The following is a 16,847-nucleotide window of genomic DNA, read 5'->3' on the forward strand; positions in this document are numbered from 1 at the left end:
CCACTAAAATGTTTAGTCAACCACAACTTGTATTTATTTATATAGTACCTTTTGTATTTTATAGTCTCTTGAACACTCTTAGTTCAACTTAACTCCATTTGGGAGATCTCAGACAGCCATGTGGAGCTTTAAAATGGCGTTCATTCACAGACCCTCTCTCTCAATACCGCTCCCTATACCTACTAGCTAGAGGGCGCTAAACATTGGCGTTGAAATCCCGGCTTCCCCGGGTCCGTACGAAGTTTCTACGAACTCAGGAAGGCATCGGAAAGGCCAGTTTTCAGCGCACAATGCACATGTGCTGAAAACCGGCTTTTCCGATCTATCAAGTTTCTGGCTTGACAGATCTCGCGCATATCGGGAGCGAAGACATTTTCAAGGGCAAAATTGCGGGATTTACGCATATCGTGCCCAGCAAATGTCCTCAAAACTCTTACGCCTGATAAAAGCAGCGTTGTGCGGATTTTGTTGCTTCACCTAAAACTGGTTGTTTCAGTGGTGTTCTGTGCACTGATCGCTTTAGTCTCTTTATCAGTGCTCTGAGGGGAAATATCAGGCAACATACGTTGTCATTGAAGTGCTGTTTCATGTGTTAGTTGTCTGTATTGGCAGCGGATTTTCTGTGGGTGTCACTAAGATCTCTGGAGTTTTGATGAATGTCTCAGCGCTCTTTCTCAGATGTTTTCTATTTCTGCAATATTCATGACCATCATCTGTAATGACCTGATATGAACGAATGCCGACTTGTTTCTGAACCTAAGCTTTTTGCCATTCTTTGCTTTCTCGCGTTTGTTTCAGTCTCACTGTTTCTCCTTCCTGCAGTGTAGGAAGTGTTGTAGCACTTTTGTTGTAGTAGTGTGCTTGTTTGGCATGGTTCCTTTTTTTGTTGACAATGACGTCATGGTTTGAATAGTTCATTTGCGATTGGGATGTTTGTCTTTGTGCGGCGACCGAGCAAGCATTGTGCTGGCGAACTATCAAGGCCTTCAGTTGGTGTGTTTTGCCAGATGAGAAGATTCATGTAGAAGTCACCACAGTCTTTCTTTGTCTTCTTGATTAACCGCTTTGCAAACTTAACTGCGTTCTCAACCTTTCCGTTGCTTTGTGGATATCCTGGTGAGCTTGTTGCATGATCGAATTCATATTCTGTGGCAAAGTTTGTGAACTGTTGTGATTGAAGGGAGGTCCATTGTCGGATTGAACCTTGTCTGGAATACCGTGGTTAGAGAAGTTTTCTTGAGGTGTTTGATGATGACAGTGGCATCTTTCTTTCCATGTAGATTGTCTATCTCGACTTAGTCCGAGTAGTAGTCCGCTGTGCATAAGTAATCTTTGCCATCGAGTGTTAATATGTCATAACCAATCTTTTCCCATGGTATCTGAGGGAGGTTGTGACTTATCAATGGTTCTTTTGGTTGGCGCGATTGATAGGTGTTACATGTTTCACACTTTGAAACATAGTCTTTTATATCACTGTTCAGTCCTGGCCAGTAAACGGATTCTCTGGCACGTCGAAGAGTACTCTCGATGCCAGTGTGCGCAGCATGAAGTTGCTGACGAATGTCTGATCTCAGGGATTTTGAAATGACACAGCCATAGCCTTTGAAGACTCTGCCATCCTGTGTTGTGAGTTTGTCACGAACTTTGAAGTATGCATACTTGGGCATTCATGTGTCATTTCTGGCCATCCCATTGTGATTTGTTGTATGACCAGTTGTAGTGTGGAGTCGCTTGCAGTTGCGCATTGTATGGTAGTCAGTCCCTGTTTGGAGAGTGGATGAAAGTACACCATGTGGATGCATTCCACTGCAATTTCTGTTGGTGATCTCTCCACGTTTCCGAGGTATGCGCACGAGAGGGTGTCTGCCAGGTACATTTCTTTTCGACTTTATTTCGACGTCATATTGGTTGAGCCGAATGAGTGTTGCAGATAATGGCTTGTGTCATATAGCAACGAAAGGCTTATGGTCTGACCATAGCGTGATCTTCCAACCATATACATATTGATGATTTTGTTCCATTCCGAAGACTTGAGCAAGAATCTCGTTTTCGATTTGAGAGTATCGCGTTTCTGCTGGAGTGAGCACTCGGCTCGGTATGGGATTGGTTTTTCCTGTTGCAGAAGGATGAACCCTAGGCCCTTGCTCGAAGCACCTCCTCGACCTTCGGTTGCACGTTTATGGTCAAAATACCTGAGCACCGGAGAATCTGTCACACATTGTTTGATAGCTTCAAATGCTTTGTCTTGTCCTTCAGTCCATTTCCAGACTGTCTTTATGAGTAACCGTCGCAGAGGCTCACCGAGGTCTGAAAGATTTGGCAAGAATTTTGCGAGGTACTTTGTCATGCCGACAAATCGTTGTACACCTGTGACATCCTGCGGTTTCTGCATTTCATTGATTGCGACCACTTTGCTTAGGTCAGCATTGAGTCCATTACTAGACAGTATGTATCCCATGTATTTCACTTGGGAGCTCTTGTATTCAAACTTATCAAAGTTAAGTTTGATGTTTCGCTCTCTGCCTCGCTGCATGAATTTGCGTAAGTTTGCATCATGATCGTGATTGGCCTCTTTAAGTGTCTCACCGTGTCCAGTGATCGAGATATCATCTGCAATCTTGTAGACTCCATCTAGACCCTCGAGGTTCTGGTCTAGCTTCTGCTGGAAGATTTCCGGGGCAGGACTAATGCCAAATGGCATTCTATTATATCGATATCGTCCCCATGAAGTCTGGAAGGTCGCGAGGTAGGAGGACTCTGTGTCTAGTTCACATTGCAAGAAACCCTCCTTGCAGTCTGCTTTAGTGAAGAACTTTACATTTGACATCTGTGGCAAGATGTCATCAATCACAGGAAGTGGGTAGTGTCCACGTTTCAGGGCATTGTTCAGATGTTGAGGGTCAATACATACTCGTATCTTTCAATTTGTTTTTGTACAGTCACTAGACTGGATACCCAGTCCATCGGTTCAACAACTTTCATGATGATTTGTCAATTTTCCAAACAATTGTGTTCCTCTTTTAGCATTTGTTTGATCGCTATTGGCACCTGTCTGGGTGGCATTACAGCTGGTGTCGCTGATTCATTAAGTTCAAGGTGAACTGTCCCTGGCATGTGTTCAAGTCCCTTAAACATATCCGGATATGCATTGTTGACATCAGTTTTGATGCTGGCGAGATGTTTGCCTTGTTCGTAGTTTGCGATTCGCTTGGTTCATTTACCACCGCGATATTCTGAGGCTGCACTTTTATCAGTTGTAGCCGTTGAACAGTGCGTGAGCCAATCAGTGGTGCACTTTGGACCTCAATGATCACAAAGGACACAATGTACTTTTGCTTGTTCTTTGTATTTTCCAGTGGCACATTACAAGTCCCTACCACTGGAATGGTTGCATGGTTGTCATATAGTGACATTATTGTCTTAGATTCTTTTATCTTTAAGCGTTTTGGTAAGTATCTAAGAGGTAGCATATTGCATGTGGCCCCACAATCTATTTGCATTTTTACCATTTGATCTTTAATGGAGAATGTTGTGTATGTATAATGTATGTACTGTAACACTAGACCACTGAATGTATCTTCACACTGTATACACCATACCTGTACCACCAGAGGGTGCTACTGGTGGAGACCTAAGAGTCACCTGCACACTGCAGGTAACCAAGTATAAAAGGGAGCTCACCTCATTGTGTTGGCACTCAGGGAGCTACAATAAATGGACTAAGGTCACAACAGTTCAAGTACAATATCCTGCCTCGTGGAGTCACTACTAGAGTACTTGCATATATAACAACTGGTGACGAAATTATGAAATTCCACGCGCAACATGGCTAACCTAAGCAACTTTCAACGATTCGCTGATGGAGAAGATTGGGATGCCTTTGTGGAAAGGCTCAAATACTTCTTCATCGCGAACGACCTGGCTGGAGACACACCGACCTCACTGGCTGATAAGTGCAGAGCTATCCTGCTCAGCAGTTGTGGGCCCACTGTCCATGGCCTCATCAGGGACCTGCTAGCCCCAGCGAAGACGACAACCAAAATATACGCGGAACTTGTAACAATAATACAGGAACAGCTGAAACCTAAAGAGAGCATCCTCACAGCCAGACACCGGTTCTACACCCACCGGCGGCCCGTAGGCAAGAAATATGCTGCAAACCTGAGATGATTGGCTGCACCATGTGATTTTGGCGACCACCTCATTGAAGCACCGAGGGACATCTTTGTTATTGGAATCAGCCATGAGGGCCTCCTCCACAAACTGCTCTCTGCGGACACTACGGACACCCTGCAGAAGGCAATTAAAGTGAGCAAGGCATTCATGATTTCGGCCTGCAATTCCAAGAGGATGATGATTCACCCGCGGGACTCTAACCTGACAAGTACAGTGAACCGAATGGTGCCTTTCAGAGGCAAGGCTGCTACCCCGATTCCTACAACCCTGAGTCCGCGACATGGGGCCAACTGGCTAGCCCCATTCTGGCGCTGTGGAGGAAATCACAGGGCCCACCAGTGCTGATACAAAAGCTTGCAAAGGCTGTAACACTAAAGGTCATCTCTCCAGCGGATGTGTAGAAGAAATTTTATTCAGAGAGTCGCTGAAGAGTTGGCCGATCACCCGGGCTCCAGCGCTGATGAAGACGAAGAGAGAGTCTATAAGGCAGCTCAGCCCCAGGAAGAGGTGTACGGAGTGTATACCTGCTCCACCGAGAGTTCCCCGTGGAAAATAGAAGTAGAAATCAACGATGTTCCAGTCTCGATAGAGGTCAACACAGGGGCGAGCCAATCACTGATGAATCAGACGACCTTCGAGAAACTCTGGGACAATCCCACCAAACGACCCAAAATGCTCCTAATCCAGGCGAAGCTGCTCACTTACACAAAAGACACCATCCCAGTTGTTGGCAGCGTGGAGGTCCAGGTGTCCCATGGCGGCGCGATGCACAAGCTACCTTTGTGGATCGTTGCTGGTGATGGTCCAATGCTGCTGGGAAGAAGATGGATGAAGCAAATCCAAATCTGTCAGAGCTGGGAAAGCCTCCAGGCCCCGGCGATCAACATCCTACGCAGCCCCAAATTTGGATCCATCACAGCACCTGGAAATCCTACCGTCCAACTCGACTGCGTGGTGATGACACAGACTGCACAACTCAACAGCAAGATGATCCAACCCAAACAACCAGACCTCACCTTCCAGGCTCCAGTGGCAGGACTCCGAGGGAAGAAGATGGTGCAGAAGGTAGATTCCAGGCTTCCACGGCAGAACCTGGGGAGAAAAGGAACACCGCAACCTATCTCATGGAGAGAAGATGGCGCCCACACCACGAGGTGAAGCACCTGAAATCAGGATGGCCACGACCAGACCACAAGGGGCAGTGTTGAGGGAGCAACACATGATGTCGAGCAGCGAACCAGATTGGGGTAAAGATTGCAAGGCCCTTTTAAAGGAGACCGGCAACCTAGAACTTTTAAAGGGACAGTTCCACTCTTTGTAGACCCTAATGGAAAAGATGTAATCAACAAATACAAGTATATAAATGTACCGTTGAACAGTGCTGCTGGTGATACTAATGAGAAAGATGTAACTAACAAATGCAGGTATCTAAATATAACCTCGCACAGAGATGCTGATAGTACACAGGAAAGTGATGTAATTGACAAATGCGAAAGTGTAAAGACAAATAACAATGTCGAGTCACTGATTGTGGTTAGAGCCAATGTATCATGAATGCTAATGATGAAATGAGATGTTATGCCGGGTTCTACAGGCATGCTGACAAAGCCAAGGGCAACCTCCTGTGGGAAGCATCCAGGTCCAGCGGGCTACCCGATCATGTAGTTGCGCCTCCGGGACCAATGTGATGCCCAAGGGAGTGTGGCCACACACACAGTGGGAGCATACCCACTGCAGGGCCAGCAATCAATGGACGGCACAGGCACCACCACTGGCACCCTGCCCCAGATCAGCCCTACCCACCTGGCCACCAGGGCCAGCACCGGGAGCAAAAGACCCATACCCTCCAGCCCTCCCGACGGGACCTGGGATGACCAGACTCCCACCATCACTGAAGGGCAGCAGGGAGACCTCAAAGGAGGACAGGGTGGCCACACATTCCTGTGGCTCTGCCCACCACTAAGCTATGGCTATGGCCCTGAGACACAGGCAGGTGAGCAATCCGTGCTCACCCAGTTGGAAGGGTACCGTTGGTTGCTCCGGAACAAGTGTCCTCACCCACCTGCACCCACACCCCAGGGCAAGACTGTAATACCATGTATGTACCTTACCTGTAAAATGTACTTGTTCCACTACTGCTGAACCCAAAAACAGCGATATAACCAATCCGATTCTTTATTCTCTGTACATGTACGCCAATGTAGGTGTCAAGCCACATACATGATCTTTATATGGGAGAGGGTGGGGGAAATGGATGTATGTAGCCCTGGATACACATGGATCACAACCAAAACCCACACAACCCTCACTACAACCTCCAACCGTCCACTGCTGACCACTTCCCAATGTCGTGGCAATGTCGGGTCCACAGGGAGAGAGCCATTTACAAGCACAGACAAAGTGCAAGGGCTTTGGGCACTCAAGTCGAGGGCCAGAGCACAGTGCAAAAGCCAGTAGCACAAGACTTGGGGGGGGGGGGGGAGTGTTATTGTGCATGTATAATGTATGTTCTGTAACACTAGACCACTGAATGTATCTTCACAATGTATACACCATACCTGTACCACCATAGAGTCACCTGCATACTGCAGGTAACCAAGTATAAAAGGGAGCTCACCTCACTGTGTTGGCACTCAGCGAGCTACAATAAATGGACTCAGGTCACATCAGTTCGAGTACAATACCCTGCCTTGTGGAGTCATTACTAGAGTGCTTGCATATATAACAGAGAAGGTAGCCATAATCTTGTTCGGATACTTTCTGTCTGCTTTGTCCTTGATTGTGCGATCAACTTTACCGAACATCTTTACAGTCATGACTTCAAAATCAGAATCATAACTCTCTTCATATAGTGCATGAACTTTTGGCTTGTCCTTATATGTAATATTATGTGTAGACTTCTGCCTTGATCCATTCTGCCTACACTTTTGAGAAAAGTGATTTCATTTGCCGCAACTTGTGCAGGTCTTCCCATATGCTGGGCATTTAGTTTTTGACAGCTCATGTCTTTTGCAACAATATCTGCAATTGTTCGTGAACTCTTTGTATGTGAATTCTTTCTTTGTGGGTTGGGGTTTCTGTCTGACAGCTTTGACATCTGCAGAGTCTGTTTTAGTGAGCTTCATGGATTTCATTTGCACAACTGTGGCTTCTGTAGCTTTACAGAGCATCACGTGTTGATTCTTGCAATGCAGAGTCTTATCAGGTATTCCGCAGACTATGCGGTCTCTGATGAAATCATCCCTCAAATTGCCGAAATCACATGACAATACGAGCTCTCTCACTTTCACGAGATGTCTGTGAAACTGCTCATCCCCTTGTACACAGTCATTAAACTGGTACCATTCATAGATGATGTTGCTTTTACCTTTACAGTGCTCTTCCCAGAGTTTCAAAAGAATCTCAATTTTCTGCTTGTCTTCCTCTGATTTGTAGGGAAGATTATTGTGGATATCTAGGGCATCACTGCAAATGGCAGTGATATATGTTGCAACCCTAACACTATCTGTTTTTTCCACAATATTCATGATCATTTCATAGCCGTCCGACAGCTGCTTGAATCTTTTCCAGTTGGCTTTCAAATCACCAGCCACCTGCAATGCAGGTGGGAGAGGAATGTGCGCGGGAGTTGGCACCATGGTGATCATGATAGCTCGCTACAGTTTAGGACTTTGAGTTTGTCACATACATGGATACAGTTCAAATAACCAGAGGACTAGAACAAGTGTTGTGTCCTTAGATGCTCTAACAGTGACTCCACGACGCAGTGAGTTGTACTTGAACTGTAGTGACCTTAGTCCTTTATTAGTTAACTCCAGAGTGAGGATCACACCTAGTGGCCTGCCTTTTATACTAGGCCAGGCACACCTGTACAGGTAACCTACGAGTCTCCCACTGCTAGGTGCATGATAGGTCCAAATCAGCATGGATTTGTGAAAGGGAAATCATGCTTGACAAATCTTCTGGAATTTTTTGAGGATGTTTCCAGTAGAGTGGACAAGGGAGAACCAGTTGATGTGGTGTATTTGGACTTTCAGAAGGCTTTCGACAAGGTCCCACACAACAGATTAATGTGCAAAGTTAAAGCACATGGGATTGGGGGTAGTGTGCTGACGTGGATTGAGAACTGATTGGCAGACAGGAAGCAATGAATAGAAGTAAATGGATACTTTTCAGAATGGCAGGCAGTAACTATTGGGGTACCGCAAGGTTCTGTGCTGGGGCCCCAGCTGTTTACATTGTACATTAATGATTTAGACGAGGGGATTAAATGTAGTATCTCCAAATTTGCGGATGACACTAAGTTGGGTGGCAGTGTGAGCTGCGAAGAGGATGCTAAGAGGTTGCAGAGTGACTTGGATAGGTTAGGTGAGTGGGCAAATGCATGGCAGATGAAGTATAATATGGATAAATGTGAGGTTATCCACTTTGGTGATAAAAACAGAGAGACAGACTATTATCTGAATGGTGACAGATTAGGAAAAGGGAAGGTGCAATGAGACCTGGGTGTCATGGTACATCAGTCATTGAAGGTTGGCATGCAGGTACAGCAGGTGGTTAAGAAAGCAAATGGCATGTTGGCCTTCATAGCGAGGGGATTTGAGTACAGGGGCAGGGAGGTGTTACTACAGTTGTACAGGGCCTTGGTGAGGCCACACCTGGAGTATTGTGTACAGTTTTGGTCTCCTAACTTGAGGAAGGACATTCTTGCTATTGAGGGAGTGCAGCGAAAGTTCACCAGACTGATTCCCGGGATGGCGGGACTGACATATCAAGAAAGACTGGATCAACTGGGCTTGTATTCACTGGAGTTCAGAAGAATGAGAGGGGATCTCATAGAAACATTTAAAATTCTGACGGGTTTAGACAGGTTAGATGCAGGAAGAATGTTCCCAATGTTGGGGAAGTCCAGAACCAGGGGTCACAGTCTAAGGATAAGGGGTAAGCCATTTAGGACCGAGATGAGGAGAAACTTCTTCACCCAAAGAGTGGTGAACCTGTGGAATTCTCTACCACAGTAAGTTGTTGAGGCCAATTCACTAAATATGTTCAAAAAGGAGTTAGATGTAGTCCTTACTACTAGGGGGATCAAGGGGTATGGCGAGAAAGCAGGAATGGGGTACTGAATTTGCATGTTCAGCCATGAACTTATTGAATGGCGTTGCAGGCTCGAAGGGCCGAATGGCCTACTCCTGCACCTATTTTCTATGTTTCTATGTTCTATGCTGTGCCCTCTGGTGGCACACCTTGATATAGTGCCAACAGTGGCCATGTAAGATACATGACATCACTCCCCCCTGAACACTCAGTGCAAATCGCCTCTGCATTAACTATGCTCTGTGCTTAGCTCTAGAAAGTAGACCTCTGGCGGGCCGGCTCAACCTTGGGTGGGTCGTTGGTGCAGTAGTGTTGCTGCTTGTGTGTATGTGTGTTCCTGACCACTGCATTCTCCCATCTTCCCACGTTGGTGTGGCGGAGGCTCCTGGCATTCATGTACCTACAAGTTCAGGTGAGTGGGTTTTGCATTTCTTTTTTTTTGTGGTTCCATGGTGCGACAAGAGCGTTAGATGCCTTGTCGATGCGGTGACCGGTGCGAAAGGACGGCTAGTTCCAGAGCTGCTGGGTGATGTCCCTGCAGTCTGGTGGTGGTTCAGTGCCCGGTGCTGGCAGTGGGAAGCCGGTTGGCTCGCATAGCCTGCTCTCGGGGCTGTTGCCCTGGTCCCTAGCGGCAGGCAGGTTCACGGATGTCTGTGACCACACCACCCCCCCCCCCCCCCCCAACCCCACGTCCTTTATTTATGCCCTGGGTCCCAGCTGCTCCCTGAGGAGCTGTCGTCTAGCAGTGCACAGAGAACTGCTGACTCGCTGGCCTGAGCGTCGCTTGGTTTGTAATCCTTGCTGGTGCTTGTTTCCTCTGGGGAAACATTGGTGGGTGACCCTACATCTAGGGGTATGGCCTTAGTGCAGTCTGCTCCTTCAGGCCCGTGACAGTTGGTGCCATCGGTTGCCTGAGAGATGGAGCCGACCCAGGGCATGGTATCACTGCCGGTGCCTTTGTCCTGCTGAGGTCGCTTGCCTCGCAGCTCATGTGTGTTGGCTGCTTGTGGCCACACTTCGTGGTGCCTGACTCTGGTCCCCAGGACACAGGTTACAGCATTGGGTAGCCTGCTGGACCTGTGTGCACCCGACGGATGTCTGCCCGCTGCGTTGGCTGTGTGCAGTGGGAATTCTGCATCGCACAGCTTTTCCTTGCTTATGATGGACACTCCAGGGGTCCGAACATGATCGCGCGACTTTTCCTCGCTGGTTGCATGTATACAATTCTGATCATCAGTTACACATTTTACATGATCCGTTGCACCTTTACTCTCTAACTTACAATTTTTGTTCCATTGTTTAATTGTGTGGAACTGTCCCTTTAATTGAAGTGGGTTGCAGGCCTCCTTTAAGAGAGCCTTGCTTGCCATACCCCAATCCTCTTCTCCGTTTGGTGCCACGTGTTGCTCCATCAGCACTGTACCTTGTGATCTGGTTATGGCCATCTTTGTCTGCAGCACATTGCCTCGTGGTTCGAGCACCATCTTTTCTTCGTCCACGATGTCGACTGCGGTGATCCTCTTCTCCCCGGGTTCTGCCTCCGCAGTTGGGAAGTCGCTGCTGGATCTGTTTTTCTCCCTCCTGAGTCCTGTCACTGGAGCCTGGAAGGTGCGTTCAGGTCGTCTCAGCTGGATCATTTTCACGCCGTCGTGCTGAGCGGTCTGTGTCTCGGATGCTGTGCTGGTCAGCTCACCGGTGCCAGGTCCACCCTCAGGTGAGAGCTTGCTTTGTCTCTGAGCGCAGAGGGCTTCTATCGCTGGAGGGGTGAAATCTTCCCACTTCCACTGGATCTTCTCCATCCACCTTCTGCCGAGCAGCGTTGGTCCATCACCTGCAACAATCCACAGAGGTAACTTGTACACCGTGCCATCATGGAGTACCTTTACATTCGCACTACCAATGACTGGGATGATTTCATTGGTGTAGGTGCGCAGTTTTGCCTGAACCAGGACCAACTCGGGTCGTTCAGCTTGATCGTCCCATAGCCTCTCAAAGGCTTCTTGATTCATCACTGACTGGCTCGCCCCCGTGTCCACTTCCATGAAGACTGGATTTCCCTCTATCACGACTTCCATCTTCAGCAGGGAGCATTCGTTGGTGCAGGTAAACATGCTATGTACCTCCCCGTGGGACTGGGCTGCCTCTGTCTAACGATTCGTAATCCACGCTGGATTCATGGCCATCTGCAGACTCCTCGTCAACACAGTGAGTCCTATTTTTCTTACACATTCGCTGGAGGTGGCCCTTTGTGCCACAGCCTTTGCAATCATTGTCGCTAAAACGGCACTGGTGAGCCCTGTGATTCCCTCCGCAACGCCAGCATGGTGCTACTCGATTAGCCCCCCTCGGTGGACTCTGAGTTAAGGGACTCGGGGGGCCTGTTCTCCCTTCCCTGAGAGGATTCGCACTTTACAGTCCAGCCCCTAAACGGCGCCACTCTGTGCACAGTATCTGCCGGGTTTGAGTCCTGAGGGTGAGACATCTGCCTAGAGCCACAGCTCGAGGTCATGAATGCCTGGCTCACAGAGGTGGCCTTCTGCAGTGTGACTGTGGTATCCGCCAACGGTAGCTTATGAAGAAGGCCCTCATGGACAATGCCAATGACAAAAATGTCCCGCAGCGCTTCATTGAGGTGGGTGCTGAACTCGCACGGTGCCGCCAGTCTCCTGAGGTCGCGATTTCCTGGCCTTCGGGCCGTTGCTGGGTATAGAAACGGTGTCTGGCTGTGAGGATGCTCTCCTCGGGCTTGAGTTGCTCCTGGATCACGGTTACGAGCTCCTTGTACGACTTGGTCGTTGTCTTCCCTGGTGCCAGCAATCCCTGATGAGGCCATAGACGTTGGGCCCACAACTGGTGAGCAGGATAACGTGGCGTTTATCAGCCAGTGTGGCCGGGTCGTCTCCTGCCAGGTCATTTGCTGTGAAAAAGTGTTCTAGCCTCTCCACAAAGACGTCCCAATTATTACCATCGGCGAACTGCTGCAACATACCAAGGGTAGCCATTTTCGAATGAAAATTCATATTCTCATCGTCAGTTGTTGTGTCCTTAGATGCTCTAATAATTACTCCACGAGACACTGTGTTGTACTTGAACTATAGTAACCTTAGTCCTTTATTAGTTAACTACAGAGTGAGGATCACACCTGGTGGCCTGTCTTTTATACCAGGCCAGGCACCCTGTGCAGGTAACCTATGAGTCTCCCGCTGCTGTGCCCTCTGGTGGCACAGCTTGATATAGTACCAACAGTGGCCATGTAATATACATGACAACAAGTCTAATAGTAAAATATCATGGCCATGTAATTGTAGAAATACTTTTTCAATCGAAGCTCTACAATAATTTATGCCACTTTAAGTTTACTTTACTAATGCCTCTAGATTATTTTACAAGCTTATGACTATCACGCGATGTGTAGGAAGCCTGCTCTGCACTGCACTGCTTAACGTCGATTTCGATCAGCTTGAAAAAGTCTTGCAGGTCCAATATTTTGGACGTAGATGCGTTAAACGAAAGATCATAAGTCTCCACTTCTGACACCATGTATTTTATAGTCTCTTGAACATGCTTAGTTCAACTTAACTCTATTTATTTGGGAGATCTCAAACAGCCATGTGGGGCTTTAAAATGACGTTCCTTCACAGACCCTCTCTCACAATACTGCTCCCTATACCTCCTAGCAAGAGGGCACTATTCATGATCTCGTTACACCTTTAACATATTAAAAAAACGATGTAACTATTTGTACTGCACGTTTTTTTGACAGACAGATATCTATCCAGCGCCCCCCTCCCCCACCTGTACTGCACTTTTTTGACAGACAGGCGACAAGTCCCGCCCCCTGTCAAGATCCGCCACCCCCACTCCCAGCCGAATCATTGCAAGTGCGTGGTGCTGGGTAGCAGGACCTGAGGCTCTGACTCTCTCCCGCACCCCCGCCGCCCCCCTGGGCCTGATGGCGGCAGTCCTGGGTTGATGGCGGCGTGGGAGGGGGAGGGGGGGGCGATGGCGGCGAGTTTAGGCCCGATGGCGAGAGAGAGGTGAGGAGGGGGGGGGGAAGAGAGGGTGGGGGGGAGAGAGAGGATGGGGGGAAGAGAGAGGCTGGGGGAGAGAGAGAGAGAAAGAGAGGCTGGGGAGAGAGAGAGCGAGAGAAAAAGAGGCTGGGGGGGAGAGAGAGAGGCTGGTGGGAGAGGGAGAGGCTGGGGGGTGAAGAGAGAGGCTGGGGGAGGGAAAGAGAGGCTGGGGAGAGAGAGAGAAAGAGAGAGAGAGGCTGGGGAGAGAGAGAGAAAGAGAGAGAGAGAGAGGCTGGGGAAAGAGAGAGAGAGAGAGAGGCTGGGGAGAGAGAGGCTGGGGGAGAGAGGCTGGGGGAGCTGGGGGAGAGAGCGAGGCTGCGGGGGAAGAGAGAGAGACACACACAGGTGGAAGCGGGGGGGTCATAGGGGAGGGAACTCGGGGAAGACTGATCACGTTCTTCCAACCCCCTAAAAGGGACATCGTTGGAGTGGATGATATCCAGAAGTCACGGCACTGTCACTATTCACTTCATACCCAAAAAATCTGTTAGCAATCCATACACAATGCCCCATCTATGGTGCGGGGGTGGGTGGGCAGGGGGGCGGTGGGGGGGTGGAGGATGCACTTGCGCTGGGGTAAGGCACCGGCTGGGGGAGGGGTGTACTTGTACTAGGGTAAGGCACTTTGGCTGGCCCTTGCTGTCTTCTGGGGAGCTCTGTCCTCTGTCACTTCAGGAAGTCAAAGTGGATCGAGTTACAATTTGCAAAGTCAGTGAAGACCTTTGGATGGGCGGTTCCAGTTACACGTTCCTGTGAAACTTCAGGGTGTGGCTTATCCTCCAAGGGGACCAATCAGAAACAAAGAGTGGAGCATGGTGGCCATTTTGGCAGTACAAATAAACACATCCTTAAAAAAATCCAGGTCACACTTTTGTCAACTCCAGACTTTTGTCCTTACTGCCCTTCCAACCTGAACTCTCCATAAACTTGTCCAAAACTTAGCTGTACATAACCTGCCCTAAGTTCCACTTGCTCATCGCTCCATTCTCGATGACCTATATTGGCTCCCTGTCTCCAATACATTGAATTTAAAATCCTTGCCTCACATTGCCCTATCTCTGCAACCTCTTCTAGCCTGATATGCTCTCCCACACCCATGAGGCCTCTGAGGCTGGCCTTTTGTACATCAGTTGTGCTCCCTTCACCCCATGAAGTGCTCTTGCAGAGAATCAGCACGGGCTCGACAAGCCATTGGCCTCCTACTATGCTGTAATGATGCTCTGATTCTTGACAGTCTTCAGTTCTCTAAACCCTTCTGCCTCCCCATTTCTCTCTCCACCTTTAATTACCTTCTCAAACCCCATTTTTTCAACCAAGCTTTTGGTCAACCCTCCTAACTCTCCCACCATGACTCGGCATCTGTTCCTTTATCCCTTTAATCTATTTTATTTATTTATTATTTATTTAAAGGTGTTATATAAATGCAAATAGTTATAACCATAGTGCAGTAGGTAGACAGAAACATTTTGTGAAGTCAGCAAAACAACACTACATTAAGGGTTAATATTCAAGGAGCTTGTGTCCAGGTCAGTTCATATAAGTTTAACACAGCAGGTCTGATTTTATGGTGTAGGGCATTAACTTTACGGTAGAGGACACTAAAAATATCCCAACAGTCAATAGTCAAGGGGCTTGAGGGGGAGAGGAACTTAACACAACCACAATCACTAAGGAGGTGGTACTCAGTAAGATAATGGGATTAAAGGCGGATAAATCCCCTGGACCTGATGGCTCGCATCCTAGGGTCTTAAGAGAAGTAGCGGCAGGGATAGTGGATGCATTGGTTGTAATTTACCAAAATTCCCTGGATTCTGGGGAGGTCCCAGCAGATTGGAAAACTGCAAATGTAATGCCCCTATTTAAAAAAAGGAGGCAGACAAAAAGCAGGAAACTATAGACCAGTTAGCCTAACATCTGTGGTTGGGAAAATATTGGAGTCCATTATTAAAGAAGCAGTAGCAGGACATTTGGAAAAGCATAATTCAATCAGGCAGAGTCAGCATGGATTTATGATGGGGAAGTCATGTTTGACAAATTTGCTGGAATTTTTTGAGAATGTAACGAACAGGGTGGATAAAGGGGAACCAGTGGATGTGGCGTATTTGGTCTTCCAGAAGGCATTTGAAAAGGTGCCACATAAAAGGTTAATGCATAAAAGTTCACAGGGTTGGGGGTAATATATTAGCATGGATAGAGGATCGGCTAACTAACAAAAACAGAGAGTCGGAATAAATGGTTCATTCTTGGGTTGGCAATCAGTAACTGGTGGGGTGCCACAGGGATCAGTGCAGGGACCCCAACTATTTACAATCTATATTAACGACTTGGATGAAGGGACTGAGTGTAACGTAGCCAAGTTTGCTGACATACAAAGATGGGAGGAAAAGCAATGCATGAGGAGGACACAAAAAACCTGCAAAAGGACATAGACAGGCTAAGTGAGTGGGCAAACATTTGGCAAATGGAGTATAATGTTGGAAAGTGTGAGGTTATGCACTTTGGCAGAAAAAAATTGAAGAGCAATGTTGGAGTTAAATAAAAGTCTTTTCTTCAAGGTGGACTCCCTGATATAAGGAATCGACACCTGCCCGTATCCCTGCCTGTATAGTGACCACGGAATCACTCAGACAAAACCTCGGTTCAACCGGTTTTTATTCAAGCATGCAGGGGAGGAGTTCATGGATGAACCTTCTAAGAACAAAGGTTTTACATCTACAGTTATAGATGCGACCCACCTACAAAACCGCCGATTGGCCGACTGCTATTAGCGAAGTTACATCAGACTGGCTCCCCCCACCTGTCCATCTCCCATCACATGTCACCCTTCCGGACTGTGTTGTTCAGTGGTGTTAACTTTGCCTCAGTTCCTCATGACATGTGACTTAACCTTGTTTCCCGGGGTTTGCTATCTTGTTCCCAAACATCCCTTCAGATGCTGCTACAATAGGCTGTTGTCTCCATTCTGTCCTTGGTGGATGTGCTATTCAGTACTGAATGTAAGTTTCCCTCAGTCTGTACTAAGGTTAACACAACAGATGGTTCATTAACCATCAAGCTTTGTTGTGTAGCAAGCTTTGCTGCTTCCCGTTCTTAAAACCCATTGTAAGCGAGTGTATAAGCGTGCTTTACATAGATAAGCGAGTTTTACATACAATCGGTCAATTTACGATATATTACAATCCCTACCATAAGGTAGAGGAACTCCTGATTCCTCAGAAACTCCTAATGCTGATAAGCCCTTCAATCTGGGCCATGTGTCAGATCAATTCACTACCTTCAGTATCCACTTTAGTGACCATCTGTCTGTCTGTTTACTTCCACTTTTGTGACTGTATTTTATCCCCTTATAAACAAGTTATTATTTAAATGGAGAAAACCTGCAAAGTGCTGCAGTACCGTGAGACAAGGAGGTCCTGGTGCATAAAACACAAAAGATTAGTATGCAGGTACAGCAAGTGATCAGGAAGGCCAATGGTATCTTGGCCTTTATTGCAAAGGGGATGG

The 16,847-nt window shown here is 47.7% G+C and overlaps 1 protein-coding gene across 1 annotated transcript in view; it reads left to right on the forward strand.

Moving 5' to 3' along the window:
- Window positions 1–16,847, forward strand: part of rps7 (ribosomal protein S7) — a 439,982-nt gene that overhangs the window by 357,140 nt on the left and 65,995 nt on the right. The gene's annotated exons all lie outside the window — the stretch shown is intronic.

This window comes from Pristiophorus japonicus, chromosome 7, assembly GCF_044704955.1.
Source record: "Pristiophorus japonicus isolate sPriJap1 chromosome 7, sPriJap1.hap1, whole genome shotgun sequence".
NCBI classification, from domain to species: Eukaryota; Metazoa; Chordata; class Chondrichthyes; family Pristiophoridae; genus Pristiophorus; species Pristiophorus japonicus.